At 37.3% G+C, this 18,291-nt stretch overlaps 1 protein-coding gene and 1 pseudogene across 8 annotated transcripts in view; both read right to left on the bottom strand.

The window, feature by feature from the left end:
* The window catches only part of RBMS3 (RNA binding motif single stranded interacting protein 3), a 716,964-nt gene that overhangs the window by 568,297 nt on the left and 130,376 nt on the right, over nucleotides 1-18,291 (bottom strand). The gene's annotated exons all lie outside the window — the stretch shown is intronic.
* Nucleotides 460-8,219, bottom strand: LOC149748232 (large ribosomal subunit protein P1 pseudogene; annotated as a pseudogene).

Here is an 18,291-nt window from a genome sequence, read left to right as displayed (position 1 = left end):
CATTAGCCAACAGAGAACTCCTTGAAAAGAAAATATTTTTATGTCATCACCCCTTGATGTACAAACACTCGAGACCCACTTAAACTCTTTAAGGGCAGACCATTAACTCCATGAATCTGATCACATCTTGAGCAGAATCAAAACAGAGACAACCAAATGTAAGAAGCTAAACTATGACAACATCTATCCCCAAAGCAAAAAGTATAGTACTAACTATAGTACTAACTATTGCAGTAGTGATAAAAGCTGCCTCCTTGAAATCATAATATCTGTAATTTTATAAGGATTCTGTAATTCAGTAAATGGGTCTAATGAACAGTGTGTAGAGTTAAACATTTTAATAAGCCAGCTTTACATATTAAGTTATGTATGTAACATAAAACACATATGTATCACAGCACCCCTTCTGCTTATAACCAACATCATACAGAACCCAACACTATGGCAGATAATGGGTAATCAACTTGTTCAAGTTTATAAGACATGGACAGGAAAGCAGCCTAGAATTACACTTCCTTATAGTTTTGCAAATAAACTATTTCTTTCCTATACGTAGAATTCCTGAAGTTGCTAGCTTTAAAATTTCTGTCCAGAATTTTGACTTGAAGAAGGGGTCTATTTAGAGAAAATTTATATTATACCAAAGAAAGACCAAAGAGTTCTAATTCTCAGATAACCAATACAAATTTAATCTGTGCTACATATGTAAAACAGAACATATGAGAATTCATTGTGTAAGTGCAACAATAATATATAAAAGTAAATATTATTATGAGAAGATACTTTAAAAGATAAAATATAACCAGTGACACTTACTCTTTAAGTGTTAAAGAGACAAAAATAGAGAAACAGTTCAGGCAGGTAAAGTTAGCATAGAGTTCTCAGCACATATAATTGCAGGATAGAAAGTAAATAAAAGATAGGAAAGTTGATATACACCAAAATGTGGTCAATATTTACATCTATTAAAGGATAAGAGAAACAGTACCAATGATAATTCTTATGAGAACATCTATTTCTTTCATTGTAAGTTACATTTCTCATAATAAATTTTTTAAAAAACATATTTTACTACTCAGGTTATTGTTTTAAGTATGGGAATGAATTGAACTGTGAAATGGTCAACTTTTATAACCAGAGTTCTCAAAGACAATAAATGCAATTAATATGATTGCTTTTCCTAGTGGTTTACAGAAATCAGAGAAAATTACTTTCATAAAAAGAGATAAAATAAAATGAGAGAAGGTACTTAACCACATGGAATTTTCTCTACCACTGTGGTGACTTTTACTCAGATGAGTTATGGCCATATTTAAGACATTTCTTGGCAAAGGAATATTTTTTAACCAGTAGAATCCAGCATCCTCTGGTGTTGGTTTCTGATTTCAACAGAGCAAAGTAAAGATGCCCAAAGTGCAGACTACACCACAGTGGCAGAACTCCTTCTTAATGCCTAAAGTCCTCCAGTTTAGGCAAACAGAAGAATGACACCCTAATACACCCACCACTAGCCGAGAAGCACTGTTTGGGGTACAGTCTGCTTTCCATGTCCAAGGCTGCCGAACTCTCAGACACGGAGGCCGACTGTACCACCCCATTTCCATTTCATACAAGGGATTTGAGCATCTGTGGATTCTAGTATCTGAGGGAGGCCCTGGAACCAATCCTGGCAGGTAACAAGGGACAACTGTACTACATTATTCTACATTGTTGACTGTCTACTCACCTCAGAGCTGGCTGTGCTATGTGCAAAGACAGGTTTCCTTTTATTTACTTAGATTCCACTAGTCATTAATTTCAATCAGTACTAAGGTGTCTGGCAAGGACAGTTAGTGTCATACATTAGCAGTTTGAGAATGACAGAAAGACACACCTCTAATCTTGGCCACCAGTTCCTATTGCGGACACACTCTACCATCTTGTGTGAGCACAGAGATAACGACAAAAATATGCATGTTTTGCATTTGCTTCCTCATGATGAGAAGACTGAAAATGGGGTGACCCAATGTGTTCTATCTACTTTGAGCTACTTATCATACCCTGGCTGGTCAAATAAAGATAAGACTTGTTTATGCATGGAAGAAAATGAAAATTAGGTCTGTAGCTGATACATTACTTCTAGTGACCAAGCAATATCCTCATGTCTTATCCCTACCTAATCTTACAGATTCTTTTTCATAAAAGACACAGAGGGATTGGGAAAATTCAGAAAAATGATCACTGACATTCCAAATCTGTCCATTATATAAACTTCAATTTCAGTGAGTGGTCTTCCTGTGGGCTAGAATACATCTTATATATTCTGTTATAAAATGACTCCATTATTATTTAGCACTTAATATTTAATTATATAACATTTGTTTTAACGGAGTAATGATAGCTGGTAGGTAATCTCTCTCCATTCAAGATCATTTGTGTACTTCTGACAATACTTTACTAAATAAACTAGTTATAATTCCTGAAATCCTCTACATGGAATAATGTTACAGGTCGAGATCTTCTTAACGTTGGTTTATATTCTGCAGTTTTGATTCGAACCACTTATCTATGATTTGAACCAGTATTAAAGTTCTGGTTAAATATATTTCTCAAATACTATGTTATGCAGAGAGTGGAACTATTTTTAAACTGCATTGAGATATAGAGTATTAGGGAATAGTAATGTGTTCCACTAATATATAAACCACTAAGACATTCTGTAGTTATAAGAATTAGAGGATGAGGATATTATAGAGTAGAGCTAGATGACAGAACGTAAAAAGGGTGAACGCACAAAAGCTGAAAGCAATGGATGCTGCTAGTCCCTTCCTGATGCTATAACAAATTACCATAGGCTGGGTGGCTTATACACAACAGAATTTTATATTTCTCACAGTTTCGAAGGCTGGAGGTTCAAGATCTGAGGCCAGCATGGTTGGGTGAGGACCCTCTCCCAGGTCCCAGATTATCCTGTCTCCTCACAGGGCAAAGGGGCAAAGGGTGTTCTGTGGGGTCTTTATAAGAGCACTAATCCCATTCACCAGGGCTCCACCCTCATGATCTAAGCATCTCCCTAAGGCTCCCCGCATCTTAATACTGTCACATTGGGCATTAGGATTTTAACATATGAATTTGGTGGGGGTAGGGGAAACAAACATTCAGATCACAGCAGGTGTTTAATTCCAAAATGGTCTGCATGGTTGGTTGGGCCAGACATTAAGATTATGTACTTCATTATGAAATTAAGGTCAACCCCCCAATGCAGGGAGAGATCCAGGTTTTGTAGTACCTAAAACTACAAACAGGGGGCAGGAGGATTCATTAAAAAAAGAATAAAATTTATAAAATTGGTTACAAAAATGAATATTCATTTAGAATGAAGAAATGTTGCAACAAATCAGCAATTTTAAAAAGCTGATAATTTTTTTAAAAAACATAAGCATTGAAAGCGTTGAAATAACAATGTTAACTCCCTGACACACTTCAAAAATAATTCTCCTTTGTTTTTGGTCTGCATACTCTTTCTCTCATCATATGACAGTAATTTCATAATATTTTCCGTAGAGAGAATAAAAAAGTAATTCTGTCTGTCCTCTAGTGGCTGATAGAGAGGAATAGATATTTTTTATTTTTTTTAGGAATAGATTTTATTTTATTTTATGTTTTATTTTTTATTGGAGTATAGTTGATTTACAATGTTGTATTAATTTCACGTGTACAGCAAAGTGAATGAGTTATACATATTTTTAATCGATAGTTTAGAATATTTTTTTTCTTCAGCCTCACAACTCATTAATGGTAATGGCTTATAAATGGTTGGGATGACAAATTTGGGGACAAAAAATTGGGAAGACTTTTGCATAGACTTATCTTTTGGCTTCAGATCTTGCAAATAAATCTTTTTCTCCTCCTTCCCGTATACTTGCAGTGTTAGGGGCCAGAGGCAACACACCTAACACACTAGGATCTCGTGGCCGTGTATGACTGCCACAATGCCCAGAAGATCACACAGTGGGCAGTTTGAGATTCTTGGAAACCATTCTTACCACAGGACAGCTAGCGTTAACACAAGCATGCATGTATCCAGACTAAGTTCATCTCTACCAGCGTCCCCTCAGCGGAATTCCAAAATACCACCACCACTTGGGAAAGGTGAGGATGGGGCAGTTGACGTGGAAAAGGACAGGGTCTTAACCAGCTGTTATCAAAATACCTTTTGCAAATTTTCCAAGCCCGTATGACCATGTGAACACACTTCTAGGCAATAGAAGAATGTGGCTTTTGTGGGGCTAAAGTTTATGTGTCCAGTTTGGATGGTCATTGGACTTTTTAAGAAGAAGAATACAGAATGAAGATATAAGATTAGATATAGGACTATTGAAAAGGGTGGAGAAGAGGAGGGACCCTAAAGCTTAAATTTCATCAGCTTCTAAGCAAACCTGCTGCCATTTCTTCTCGACCAGCCTCCCCAGCCTCCCCTATACCCCTCCCCATACCAATCAGGGATTTCCACTTTCAGATGTGAATCCTTTGTGGTCATTTGCACCCATGCTTTCCCACATGCTGTTTTTTCCGCCCACAGCCTGCTTTCAGCCTGCATCCCCTGGTGCCCTTTTCCGGATGCCTGCTGTGCTTCCGGGCATCTCCACGTGTTGCCCCAAATCACGACAGCGACGTTTCATAACACATTATGTCTTGAATGTTCAACTTTAACTTAGCAGCCATTTTTCACAGATCAACTGTGCTTTGGTGACTTAACATCTGGATACATCTGTTTTTGATCTTCATGGCTCTGTCTCATCTGGGCAACCAAGTCCTGTTTATGCTTCCTTCACGGTGCCTCTCACATCTGTCTTTTTCCATTCACTCACATATGGATCAATGTTCCTGTCTCCAAATTGTGTTTCCTGTTCCCAGGCTCCAAGTATTGATACTGTAATCCGTCCTGCACACAACCTTAAGCTTTATCTTCCTAATTTTATCTTCCTAATTTTCACACTTTATCCAAATGTTAAAAAAAAAAGAAAGAAAATCATGAAATGCTAAAGACTATCTTCCTTCAACTGATATTCAAGGGCTCTGGACCTTTTTATTTATTTATTTATTTATTTTTTAGAGCTCAGCTTTTTATTGAACGTGTTACTAAGGAGGTTTAGTCAAAAAGACCAAAGCCCATGCCACCATCAGACTCTTCAGATTCTTGTTTCTTTGCTTCTCCTTTCTTATTCTCAGCTGGGGCACCAGTGGCAGAGGGGGCAGGACCTCCTGCTGGGCAGGTCCACCTGCCCCCACATTGCAGATGAGGCTCCTGATGTTGACACTGGGCAAAGCCTTTGCAAACAAGCTTGGCCAGAAAGGTTCAACATTTCTACTGGCTGCTTTACTGGGGGCATTGATTTTATCCTCAGTGCCCATCACCTCATCATGGTGGAGGATGAGGGCTGAGTAGATGCAGGCGAGCTCCAAGACGGAGGCCATGGTGTAGGCAAGTGCTAGGTGGGGGCTGCTGGACTCAGTGCTAGTCGCAGGATGAAGCGAGGGCCTCACCCCAAGGACCAAGCACCTTAGCGGCAGCTGAGGAAAGCTGGACCATCTTCACACAGTCTCCGTGATCATTAGCATATAAAAAAATTCTTATTTCCAAATGTTCATAAATTTTCCTCTCTTCTGTCTGCAAGTGATTCTCATTTTTTTTTCAAATTTAGAATAATGCAATGCCTTTGCTAAAAAAAGGAAATGATTGCTTTTTGATGCACATCTGAGTACCTATGACTCAATAAAGGATGTCATTTCCAGACTGCCAGTTTCTACGGTTTGCTGGTTTTCCACCAAAAAATCCAACACAACCAGGCACTTATGAGAGCTCCATTGAGTGATATCATCTCAAAGGGCAGAAGCATATTTGCATATTTCACCTTTACAAAGATATGAGTCATACAGATCTTCTTTAAGCAGGGAGACTGCTCCGTTGTGATGGCTCCCATAGAAATGACCTGGGATTGTCCTGCACAGCATTCATCAGGCATGTCCTCATTTTATTCTATTAGGAGAGAAGAGAGAGCAATGCCAGGCTGATCGATGTGCCGGTGAGTCTTACGGCTGTATTTTAGCATGAACTATATTACAGGAGTTAGGCAAACGTAAGAGAATTTACTACTCACAGGGTAATGGCTCACCGCGGTGTAAGGGTGTCCCAAACACGGCCTGCTCTTGCTTTACTTGCTCCCCAGTGCTTCACTGAGAGTCTTTTTCCTATTTTGCCTTACTTTTGAAAGCATAGATTCTCTTGCCTTACTGATCTCTTTATACCCTTATCATTTTCCCCTGAGTTATTTGGCGCGATGGCAGCAGTGCGACGCCGAGGCTGATTTAACATCATCCCCCAAGTATGCAGCCCTGAGCTCAGAGTCGAATATTTTAAGACTGAAACATGTAACACATCTGTCAGGCAATGATACAAATACAGTCCCCTGTCAGAATGAATGAATGAGGTAATCCAGAGTATGGATAAATTGCAGGGAGATGGAAGATGCTAGAAACTGCGTTTTGCCAAAAAGCATTTCTGAGTAATTAAGTTATTTGAGGGAGAATGATATTCCTTTGTTTGGGGTTCGAACTCATTTTTTTTTAACCAAGACACCCTGGTGGTAATTCCTAAAGAATGAAAGTGAGGTGAGAAACAGATTCAGCTATACACACATAATGGAAAAAGTGTGTGGTCCTTTTCTGGGCTATCTCATGAGAAGGATATATTTTTTTCTGTAATATTTTGTAAAATTTGCTTAACCAGGTAGTTCCTCTTTACGTGATTACAGTCCCATTTTTGTATGTATTTATTACAAAAACCAGACACGAGGATAAACCCAGAAACCACTAAAAATGCTTCAACATTGATAGAAATGGACCTCATCATAAAACCTGAAAAAATTCTCAACAAAGAGAAAATAATATCCCCAAGTTGGTTGTTTATACTGAAGGTATATAAGCTCCTTCCCACAGGGGAAGGGTGTGAAAGGATAGATATGTCAGATACGTGATTAGAAACAAGAGGACAAGTAAGTCAGGCAGAGAAAGACAAACACCGTATGACATCGCTTACATGTGGAATCTAAAAAAATGGTACAAGTGAACTTAATTACAAAACAGAAGTAGAGTCACAGATGTAGAAAACAAACTTATGGTTACTGGGGGAAAGGCAGGGTGGATAAATTGGTAGATTGTGACTGACATATACACAGTACAATATATAAAATAGATAACTAACAAGGACCTACTGTATAGCAAAGGGAACTCTAGTCAATACTCTGTAATGACCTATATGAGAAAAGAATCTAAAAAAGAGTGGATATATGTATATGTATAACTGAATCACTTTGCTGTACACCTGAAACTAATACAACAGTGTGAATCAACTATACTCCAGTAAAAATTAATTTTAAAAAGAAAGAAATGAGAGGACGGAGTACAGCCTGTACGGGAAAGGTTAAGTGAAAGGAAGGAGGAGACCAGGAGGACTATGTCCCTGGTTCCTCATTGATCATTCAACTGGGAAGGAAGTTCCCAACTTTACACACGATTGGCTCAGTTATTTATAACTTGGGATGTGCCATTTGAAGCAGCCATTCAGTTCTGTGAATGGTCCACGCACACTCAATTCTCTTCATCTGGAAACAGAGGTGAAAATCTCACACTGAAGATCTAAGATAACAATGACCAGGCAGTGCCATGTGAGTGGAAGTTATCACTAATCTCATTTAACCCTGCATGCACCTAGAATCCTAGTGTCCTGATACCATCTTCAATAATATCTCAATGTGACTCTTACATACAACTAGAACTATATTTATAAGTATGTGAGTTATTAGATCTTTATTAGAATAGGACTGTACATCATAGTCTAGTATCTTCTCGAGACTATACTGGATTGTTCATTATTTTTCAGCTGCAACTTCGAAGAGGAGAGAAATGATGTCAATGTTCAAACAGGCCACTTATCCTTTTTTGCGCCATCTCACCTAATCGTGGTGTTTGAAAGTTTGGCAAAGTGGAATCTACTGCCTCCAGATCAGTGCTCTTGTTCTATGTGGGATGCCCTCCTCCTGGCTCCCACTGGTAGGAGAAAACCTACATATCCTGACTCAAATTCCACCTCCTCTGAGAAACCTGTATCACAGGCAGATTTATCTCCTCCCTGCTTAAGGCTCTATCTAGGGGCGCTTTTCCTCCTGCCTCTGCTGGTGATAAATATTCTGTGCAGTATTTCATCCTTTAGTAGCTATCCCTGACTTGGCACACTGGAGAGTTGAGGACAGGGCATGGGGCCCTGACCCTCAACACTTATGTATACACAGTAAGTCCCCTACATACGAACCTTCAATTTGTGCCCTTTCAAAGAGGCGAATGTGCAGCTGGTTCCAGCAAGGAACCAGACCCTGTGCCATCAACGTCAGGCATGAGTGAAATTGCAGCTTGCCCTCCATTTCCTATAGCTGATGATCCTTCAGCTCTACCATCTCCCACCTCCTCTCCCTCCTCCAGTCAGTAACTCTTCTTGCCTGTTCACTCAGTGCCAGGCCCTGTATGCCAGCTGTGGTACTATACTACTGTACTTTTCAAGGTACTATACTGTAAGATTAAAAATGTTTTATTTTTTGTTTGTTTTTTATGTATTATTTGTGTGAACTTAAACAGCTGATTGTATTAGTTGGGTACCTAGGCTAACTTTCTTGGACTTATGAACCAATTGGACTTAATGCGCTCTCTGAACAGAACTCGTTCGTCTGTAGGAGACTTACTGTACTGAGGACCAGTCTTTCAGTTGGTACTTAATCATTTCCTAGATGTTGAATTTTACCATAAAAATCTTGTCAATAGTGATTGTTCTTGGTAGATTCAGGGATAATCCAGAAACCTAAACCCCAATTATATTCTTAGTTTTATGAGATAAATGTATGCTGTGCTATATGGTTGTGAAAACATGGCATCTTGAGGAGAGGCTGTGCCTGCCTTTCTACTGATGGGGGCCTGTGTGAAGAACAGAAAAAAGGAGATATGGAAAATAGATCTCCTCCTTTCTTCTCCTTCTGCAGCTCTCTGCCAAACACCTGCTAGCCTGCTGCTTATAGATAGAGTTATAGCAGCTGGGCTAAGCCAAGAGAAGTTATGGAAATATATTTACTCATCACTGGCCAAGAATACGCTCATCTTTTCAAACATAGGACAGTCACACATGTCTGTCAAAACTGTGAGGGAAGTGAACTCCATATTGTAGATCTCACTATGTATGTATCAACTAAATTTTGCCTGTTACAAAAATACAGAGATAGAGAGAGCTCATAAGATCTTTGTAAATATCAATACATGTAAATAAACGTCTATTCCATTATAAACTGAACTTGTGTATACTTGAATTAAAAATTCATTTGCCTATCAACATTGAGACATAATTTTTAAATTTTGATTTTAATAAAGATATTGAAATAATTGTTACAATGTATTTTTCCAACTAGTTTGGTAAATAACTTCTTTCTTCATATCACATCCTCTGATGGCTATGGGACATGAACATAACTTTCTTTCTGCTTCATATCAGATTTGCGTGTGTGTTTAAAACAATAAAAACTCCATTCAGTGGCTATTTGTGAGTGATGATAGAAAAGATCCATTCTTTGCTGGAAAAGAAATATATTTGTCACAAATAGCCACCAACTTCAGTGGAGAAAATTATTTGCACACTGAACAGGGAAACTGCCAAAGCGAAGAACAGAGCATCTGCTGTGGACAAGGGTATAATTATCTTGCTCATCCAAACACTGTTGGGCGTAAAAGTTTTACTCTCTCTCTGGCAAGATGCTCTGCTCAGACTTTTTTTTTTTTTTTCTGCTTAGACTTTTAACACAACATTATTAGCAAATAATAACTAGTTTGGTAGTCCTGTCAATAACAACAGTCCATTTTTTGGACCATTTCCTGAAAAAATGGAAAGCAGACTCTAAATCTGATGAAATTAACCATTTAGGTGCCAAAATGATCAAAAGCATCAGTCTGTCCAATCGTAAACCTTTCATATACCTGCATACATCGTTTGACATAGAATTGTGAATTTTTCAAAAAGAGGAAACATTTTATCTTTCTGGTTCTAGATTATAATTTACTGTACATTTCTATGAACTATTTTCTGATCCTTAATGTTTTCTTTCCCAGCTTGGTGAGGCCAACATTACTTTTATGCCACTCTACCTTTATTTAGAAAGAAACATGAGTGGACCATTCTGGTAGACCAGATGGATAGAAGAAGTTTGTTTATAATGAACAGATACCAATGATCATAGTTATCGGTGCTTTTCTGAATCTGCTGTTGCCAATTCTAACTTTTCTCTTGGGGTTTCAACTTGAGATGGGCAAGAGACTTGAGTATGCTCATAAAACCATTGGAACAAGGGGGTTAGACTTCCTTTTCCAATTGCTTACATGTAATTGTTGTCTTTTTTAAAAAAGAAGAAAGAGGGGATAGGAATCATGAGGCCATTTCTAATCAATGCCTTTAATAGGCAGGCCTGTTGAAATAACGTCATGCCACTGTTTTTCCCCAAAACTTCCAACCTCTATCAGCAACAGCTGACAAGTTCCAGTTAATTTGAAATTGTGTGTTCTCTCCTGTGAAGAGCAGACCACACACACAGTATTGGAAAACACCCAGTAATACCATGATTTCCCAAACAGAGGGCTCATCATGTTCCTTCTTCTGTGCATAAAATAATAATGTGTCCTTTTTTATTTAGAATAGAAAACTTTCCCATCCATTTAAATTTTATTCTTTAGTAGCAGGGGGAAGACGAAATCAAATATTGAAGTCTATAAAAAAAGTAGAAGTGACAATTTCCTCCAAGGTTGGTGATTCCAGACACTGGCACAAATTCATCCAACTGGGTGTCTCAAGAACATATTCCCACATGAGGATCCAAAAGGGAAAGTGTCACAGAACTGACAGATGGGCTTCCCTTGCCTAGATTAGCCTAATGGAGCTTTTAGGCAATTTGCATACTAGCTGTCAGTGACAAGGTGTGTGTCAAGGACTTGAGAGTGGCCAAGAGAAGCCTCATGGAAGACATGGCTTCATGACTGATGTGTGTGCATGCTGATGGGCAAAATTTGTTAGGAGGCTGCCAGTTTAATGGAAGCACTTTTTTTTTTTCCTTTCTGAGTTACTGGCTGCAGCAGTTCACTATAGGGTCAAGGCCAGAATAATCTTCATCCCAAATAAAAGACACACTGAAGTCTCATTCTTTCTTTTGGTAAATCACACCCAAAGTTGTGTTCTCGTGCCTTCACTTTTTTTTATTACATATGCATTGGAAATATTTTTTCTAGCCTTATGGTTGAATATTTAAATGTTGAAATATTGACAGCTGCCTGGTTTATCGAATCTCACTATCTGAAATAAAGAAACAGTGGCTAACAAATTGGAAAAACTACAAGAAGTAAATAAATTTGCAGAAACATACAAGCTGCTAAGACTGAATCAAGAAGAAACAGACAATTTGAATAGATCAATCACTAGTAGTGAAATTGAATTTGAAATTGAATCCAAGCAAACAAAGGTCCAGTACTGGATGGATTCACAAGGGAATTCTACCAAACATATAAAGAAGAGCTAATACCCACACTTCTCAAACTGCTTTTAAAAAATTGAAGATGACAGAACACTCCCAAATTCATTCTACAAGGCCACCATTACCATGATACCAAACCCAGACAAAGACTACAAAAAAACAAAATTACAGGCCCATATCTTTAATTTTGTATAGATGCAAAAATCCTCAACAAAATATTAGCAAATCAAATCCAACAACATATAAAAAGGATCATACACCATGATCAAGTTGGAATTATTCCAGGAATGCAAGGATGGTTCAATATTCTCAAGTCAATCATGGGATACAACACATTAACAAAAGGAAGGATAAAAATCACATGATCATCTCAATAGATCCAGAAAAAGCATTGGACAAAATTCAATATCCATTCATGATTAAAAAAAACTCTCATCATACTGAATATAGAGAGAACTTATCTCAGTATAACAAAAGCCATTTATGAAAAAAACCCACAGCTAATATCATACTCCATGGTGAAAAGCTGAAATTCTTTCCTCTAAATTCAGGAAAAAGACAAGGATGACCACTCTTGCCACTTTTACTTAACATAGTATTGGAAGTCCTAGCCACAGCAATCAGACAGGAAAAATAAATAAAAGGCATCCAACTTAAAAGGGAAAAAGTAAAACTGTCACTATCTATAGATGACATGACACATTATATAGAAAACTCTAAAGTCTCCACCAAAAAAAAACTATTAGAACAAATAAATGAATTTAGCAAAGTTTCAGGATAAAGATGAAGTATACAGAAATCTTTTGCTTTTCTATACACTAATAATGAATTATCAGAAAGAGAATGTTTTTAAAATCACATTTAAAATCACATCAAAAAGAATAAAATACCTGGGAATGAACTTAACTAAGGAGGTGAAAGACCTATATTCTGAAAACTATAAAACACTGATGAAGGAAATTGAAGATGATACAAAGAAATGTAGAGATGTCCCATGGTCTTGGCCTGGAAGAATTAATATTGATAAAATGTCCATGCTACCCAAAGCAATCTATAGATTTAATGCAATCATTATCAAAATACCCATGAATTTTTTTCACAGAACTAGAACAAATATCTCCTAAAATTCATGTGTAACCACAAAAGACTCTGAATTGCCAAGCAATCTTGAGAAAAAAGCAAAAAGCTGGTGTTTTCACCCGCCCAAACTTCAGACTATACCACAAAGCTACAGTAATCAAAACAGTATAGTACCGGCACAAAAATAGACAAATCAATGGAACAGAACAGAGAGCCCATAATTAAACCCACACAGCTACAATAATTAATCTTTTTTTTTTTTCGTGGTACGTGGGCCTCTCACTGTTGTGGCCTCTCCCGTTGTGGAGCACAGGCTCCAGACACGCAGGCTCAGCAGCCATGGCTCACAGGCCCAGCTGCTCCGCGGCATGTGGGATCTTCCCAGACTGGGGCACGAACCCGTGTCCCCTGCATCAGCAGGCGGACTCTCAACCACTGCGCCACCAGGGAAGCCCTACAATAATTAATCTTTGACAAAGGAAGCAAGAATATACAATGGGGAAAAGACAGTCTCTTCAATAAGTGGTGTTGGGAAAACTGGACAACTACATATAAAACAATGAGATAAGAACATATCCTCACACTATATATAAAATAAACTCAAAATGGATTAAAAACCTAAGTGTTAAGACCCGAAATCATAAAACTCCTAGAAGAGAATATAGGCAGAACACTCTTTGCCGTAAATTGTAGCAATATTTTCTTGAATCATCCTCTTACGGCAAAAGAAATAAAAGCAAAAATAAGCAAATGGGACTTAACTTAAAAGCTTTTTCACAGCTAAAAAAAAAAAAAATCAACAAAACAAAAAGAGAAACTACTGAATGGGAGGAAAATATTTTCAAATGATATGTCCAACAAGGGGTTAATATCCACAATATATAAACAGTTCACACAACTCAATATCAAAAAAATGAACAATCCAATCAAAAATGGGCAGAAGATGTACTGAATAGACATTTTTCCAAAGACATATACGTGACTAACAGGTATGTGAAAAGATGCACAACATTGCTAATTATTAGAGGAATGCAAATCAAAACCACAATGAGATATCACCTCACACCTGTCAAAATGGCCATCATCAAAAAGTCTACAAATAACAAATGCTGTTGAGGATGTGGAGAAAAGGGAACCCTCATATGCTGTTGGTGGAAATGTAAATTGGTGCAGCCACTATGGAAAACAGTATGGAGATTCCTCAAAAAACTAAAAATAGAATTACCATATGATTGATCCAGCAATTCCACCCCTGGGTATATATCTGGAAGAAAATGAAAACACTAATTTGAAAAGATACATGCACCCCGATGTTCACAGCAGCATTATTCACAATAGCCAAGATTTGGAAGCAACCCACGTACCCATCAACAGATGAATGGGTAAAAGAGATGTGGTACATATATACAATGGAATATTACTCAGCCATAAAAATTAATGAAATTCTGCCATTTGCAGCAATGTGGATGGACGTAGAGAATATTATACTCAGTGAAAGAAGTCAGAGAAAGACAAATACTGTATATCATTTATATGTGTAATCTAAAAAAATAAAACAATTGGATGTATATAGCAAAACAGAAACAGACACATGGATATAGAGAACAAACTAGTGGTTTCCAGAGGGGCGAAGGAAGGGAGGAGGGGCAAGATGCAGGTATGGGATTAAGAGATACAGATTACTATATATAAAATAGATAGGCAGCAAGGATATATTGCATAGCACAGGGAAATACAGCCATTATCTGGTAATAACTTTTCATGGAGTATAATCTATAAAAATACTGAACCACTATGCTAGACACCTGAAACTAATATAATACTGTTAATCAACTATACTTCAATTAAAAAAAGAAACAGTAGCTGCCAAAGCCAATGTGAATATTCCTGCTGTTTATCATATTCTGGAAAGTTTCATCCTAGTCCTACAGTCTACTGTAGGATTGTTTCAGTGAAGCAATGCAAGAAATTAATTAGAGAAGCATCAGTTCTACGTGTTAAAATACTGTGTTCTCACAGCTTGCTCTTTTGACTTTGACCACATAAATTATCTGCCACCATGGTCAGAAGGCACATGGGTAGCTCCAAATGAACACATCTTCCATAATTTACACTCTATTATAACGCCGCCTCATATTATGCTGGTCTGGACCATAATATTTTTCTTTCACCAATGGTTATCCGCAAGTTTGACACAAGTCGTTTTGATAACCACTTATACATTGGGATTTATTCTCTTGAGATGCATTGTCTTGTAACACAGCCACCATCCTGTAAGGAAATTATCCCAATAGCATAATTTCTTGAAATGGGTTTTTACAGATAAGCTTTAGAGACAATAATGTGTAGTCATTGAAAGGAAGACTATGTTAAGAGTTAAGGCTAAAACATGTGCCATTTCAGTCACAGAATATTCTGCAGGAGAGAGAGGCTCCATGGAGATTCCCTGGAGGCCAAGACAGCATATGGAGAAAGAGGCCATGGAAAGGAGAACTGAGGTGCCCCAACTGAGGGTTCTCCACAGAGCTCCTGATAAACGGATCTGTGTAAGTGACTCTAGGTGGCACCACATGGAGCAGAAAGCCTACCAGGTCAATGCAGAGAATCACAACCTTATTCAAAAAAATCAACAATTTAATAAGCAATATATCATACTTGTTTTTAGCCACTTTGTTATCTATTGCTAATTTTTATGCAGAAACAGATAACTGAAATAACCATTTAAAAATGCAACTTTTTTCCGAGATCCTGATGGACAGCTAACTAACTAGCTGGGTGACATTTAATCTGTCAGAGGCTGTTTTCTCATCTATAATATGAGCAAGTTGAACTAGGTGACCTCAAGGTTCCTTCCAGCTCTGAAAGTCTATTTCATTCTGCACTGGGATTAGAATAAAGGTTGTTAGCCATCTGACTGCAACAGCAAACTAATTATGCAACATTGCAACCTTCAAGGGAAGAGATTTTAGTTGGCAATCCTGTCCAATATAAATCCACCAGATAACAAAACATCCTTTGTGAAAAGGGCTTCAATCTCAGCCTCATCATAGCTGAGCATTTTTGATGTAGATTCTTCAACTCTGTATTATATATATTCTGAAGAAAACAATTGTTTTGTGTTAGTGATTACATAATATGAGATGTGTGCTTTTCAAAAGAGCTAGGATCTGCTGCTGTAAGTTCATTCCACTATTTAGAAAGAAAAGGAATAAAAATATAATGTATATGATGACATTAGAGAGTCAGAAATCTGTACCTATTTACACATATAATTTCCCTAAGGGTAATTTAAACACCATTATCAAATGGTTTAGTACCAATTTAGTACCAAGAATGAGATTATGATTGCTTTTTAAACTTGAGGACTTTTTTTTCCCCTTAATCATCATTTTTACAGTGTTTGTGGTGTGTCATACATTCTTCCAAACATTATACAGATGAGGAAACTGAAGCATATAAACATTAGGTACACAGTTGACATGTTAGAGCTTGTCTTATATCCCGGAAAGTCTGGCTCCGGATTCTGTATCCTTACACATAAATGTACTGTTTTGACCCATATGAGAAGTAAACCCAAGATCATGTTGTTATTTAAACCAAATTCTGACCAAGTGAGCTAATTAACATGATAGTTATATTTAAAACGTTGAAGAATTATGTCAGAACTGTTTAGAGATATGAAGGTATTACAGAAAAATCAAAGTCCAACTTAACTCAAAACAAGTCTGTAATTTGGATGCAAACTAAACCGAAATATTTTATTTACTCAGTTTTCAAAAAGGCACCTATTTTTAGAAATGCTTTCTCTAAGTTCTGCACTGTCTCTTAAAGACATTAATATTTATTCACTAATTTTATTCCCATTCATAATGTGAATTATCCTATTATTATCCAAGTGAGAATATTTACACACATGCCAGAAAATCTCAACAACCTAATTTCATGATGTTGATTTCTCCAGATTAGCTTTGGGGACACTGATTTGCACCCACTGTAAAGAGGACTGTGCTTAGAGTCATTTCAGCCACAGAAGCAAGTGTGATGCCCGAGTCTAACTCAGTTATCTCTTAGGGAGAAAAGGGAGGAGGCTGTAGGAGTGCTTAAGTGCCTGGTTAAATGGAGACCCTGGAAGCATCTTCCTAGACTGAGATCTTTGACTCTATGTAACCTAATCACACTCAGATATTGCAGCGGCCTATATTATAATTCTTTAAATCTGCATATTTGAACCAAATTATAATTAGTGTATAGTATCTGCCTGTACTAACATCCTTTGACTATTCATATTTTAATCAAATTATGCTGAGTATATTGATGAGCAAAATTGCCCCTAATGTTCAGCCATAGAGCACAGTAGCAGAGAATGGGACCCTGAAAACTGCTGAGGTTTGCATACAAGCTTCCTCAAGGTCATGCTACCTTGGAGAGGTTATTGAACATCTCTGAGCCTCAGTTTCCACGTCTGAGAGCTAAGGTTAAAAATAGTACACCCCTCTTGGAGCTGCTAGGATGATTCAGCGAATGCAGCAGATGTGAACGACTTAGAACAGTCTCTGGGACTGAGTAAGCACGTGTAATTGTTAGTTATCATGATCATTTGTATTGTTCCTGCTCATAAATTTATTACTGAACTGCACTGGCATCTACATTGGCTCTACAGATTGTACCAGGCAGTTCTCCATGTGAGAGCTTCCACGCAGGACACTATGAGAACAGCATGTGTCTGATTTTCATAAATATGATTTTTATGATGATCACCCTTAACATTAAGATCATTTCTTCCTTGGCATTAGAAACCTGCATATAGGTAAGTGACTATAACACACAGACAGCAAATTTGAGCATTTAACAATTCTGTCGATTTTAGCTATAGCTCTACAAGTTAAATAAAAAGAAGTGAAATTTCAATAGAATGACATTTTGCTAATCCTGTCAACAAAAAGTAAAACTAAAACAAAATGATTAAACCAAAAAAGTGTGCATGTCTGCGTGTGTGAATACACAAACATGTGACTTTTTTATTTTTTAATTTTTATTTTATATTGGAGTATAGTTGATTTACAATGTTGTGTTAGTATCAGGTGTACAGCAAACTGATTCAGTTATACATATATCTATTCTTTTGCAGATTCTTTTCCACTATAGGTTATTATAGAATATTGAGTAGAATTCCCTCTGCTATATGGTAGGTCCTTGTTGTTTATCTATTTTATATATAGTAGTGTGTATATGTTAATCCCAAACTCCTAATTTATCCCTCTGCCCCACCTTTCCCGTTTGGTAACCATAAATTCTAAACACAGACGTCTAGTTAAGGGTTATCAACAACATTTTTGAATGCAAAGCCCAGTTTTGGTTTCTGATGCATGCACTGTAAATGTTTGCTAAAATTGAATGACAAGGCAAAGGGGCTGAATTCAACAAATCATGTGTAAGAAATGTTTGGCTTGATTATCCAGGGGGAGTCGTGATGTGGTTTAATGAGCCAGACCACCTTTCATTAGGACACAGAAAGGGGCTAGGAGTGCCATTTAGGGAGTGTAGCTGTATGAAAATAATGCATTGCTCTGTGCCACCTTTAAAGATTGCAATCGTAGCTTTTAGTGCAGATTTCATTTTT

The sequence above is a fragment of the Delphinapterus leucas genome, chromosome 10 (assembly GCF_059928025.1).
Source record: "Delphinapterus leucas isolate spDelLeu-1000000601 "Yukka" chromosome 10, BTC_Dleu_Yukka2, whole genome shotgun sequence".
Taxonomy (NCBI): Eukaryota; Metazoa; Chordata; class Mammalia; order Artiodactyla; family Monodontidae; genus Delphinapterus; species Delphinapterus leucas.
The sequence above is the reverse complement of the archived record's forward strand: the minus strand, read 5'-3'. Positions and strand labels throughout refer to the sequence as shown.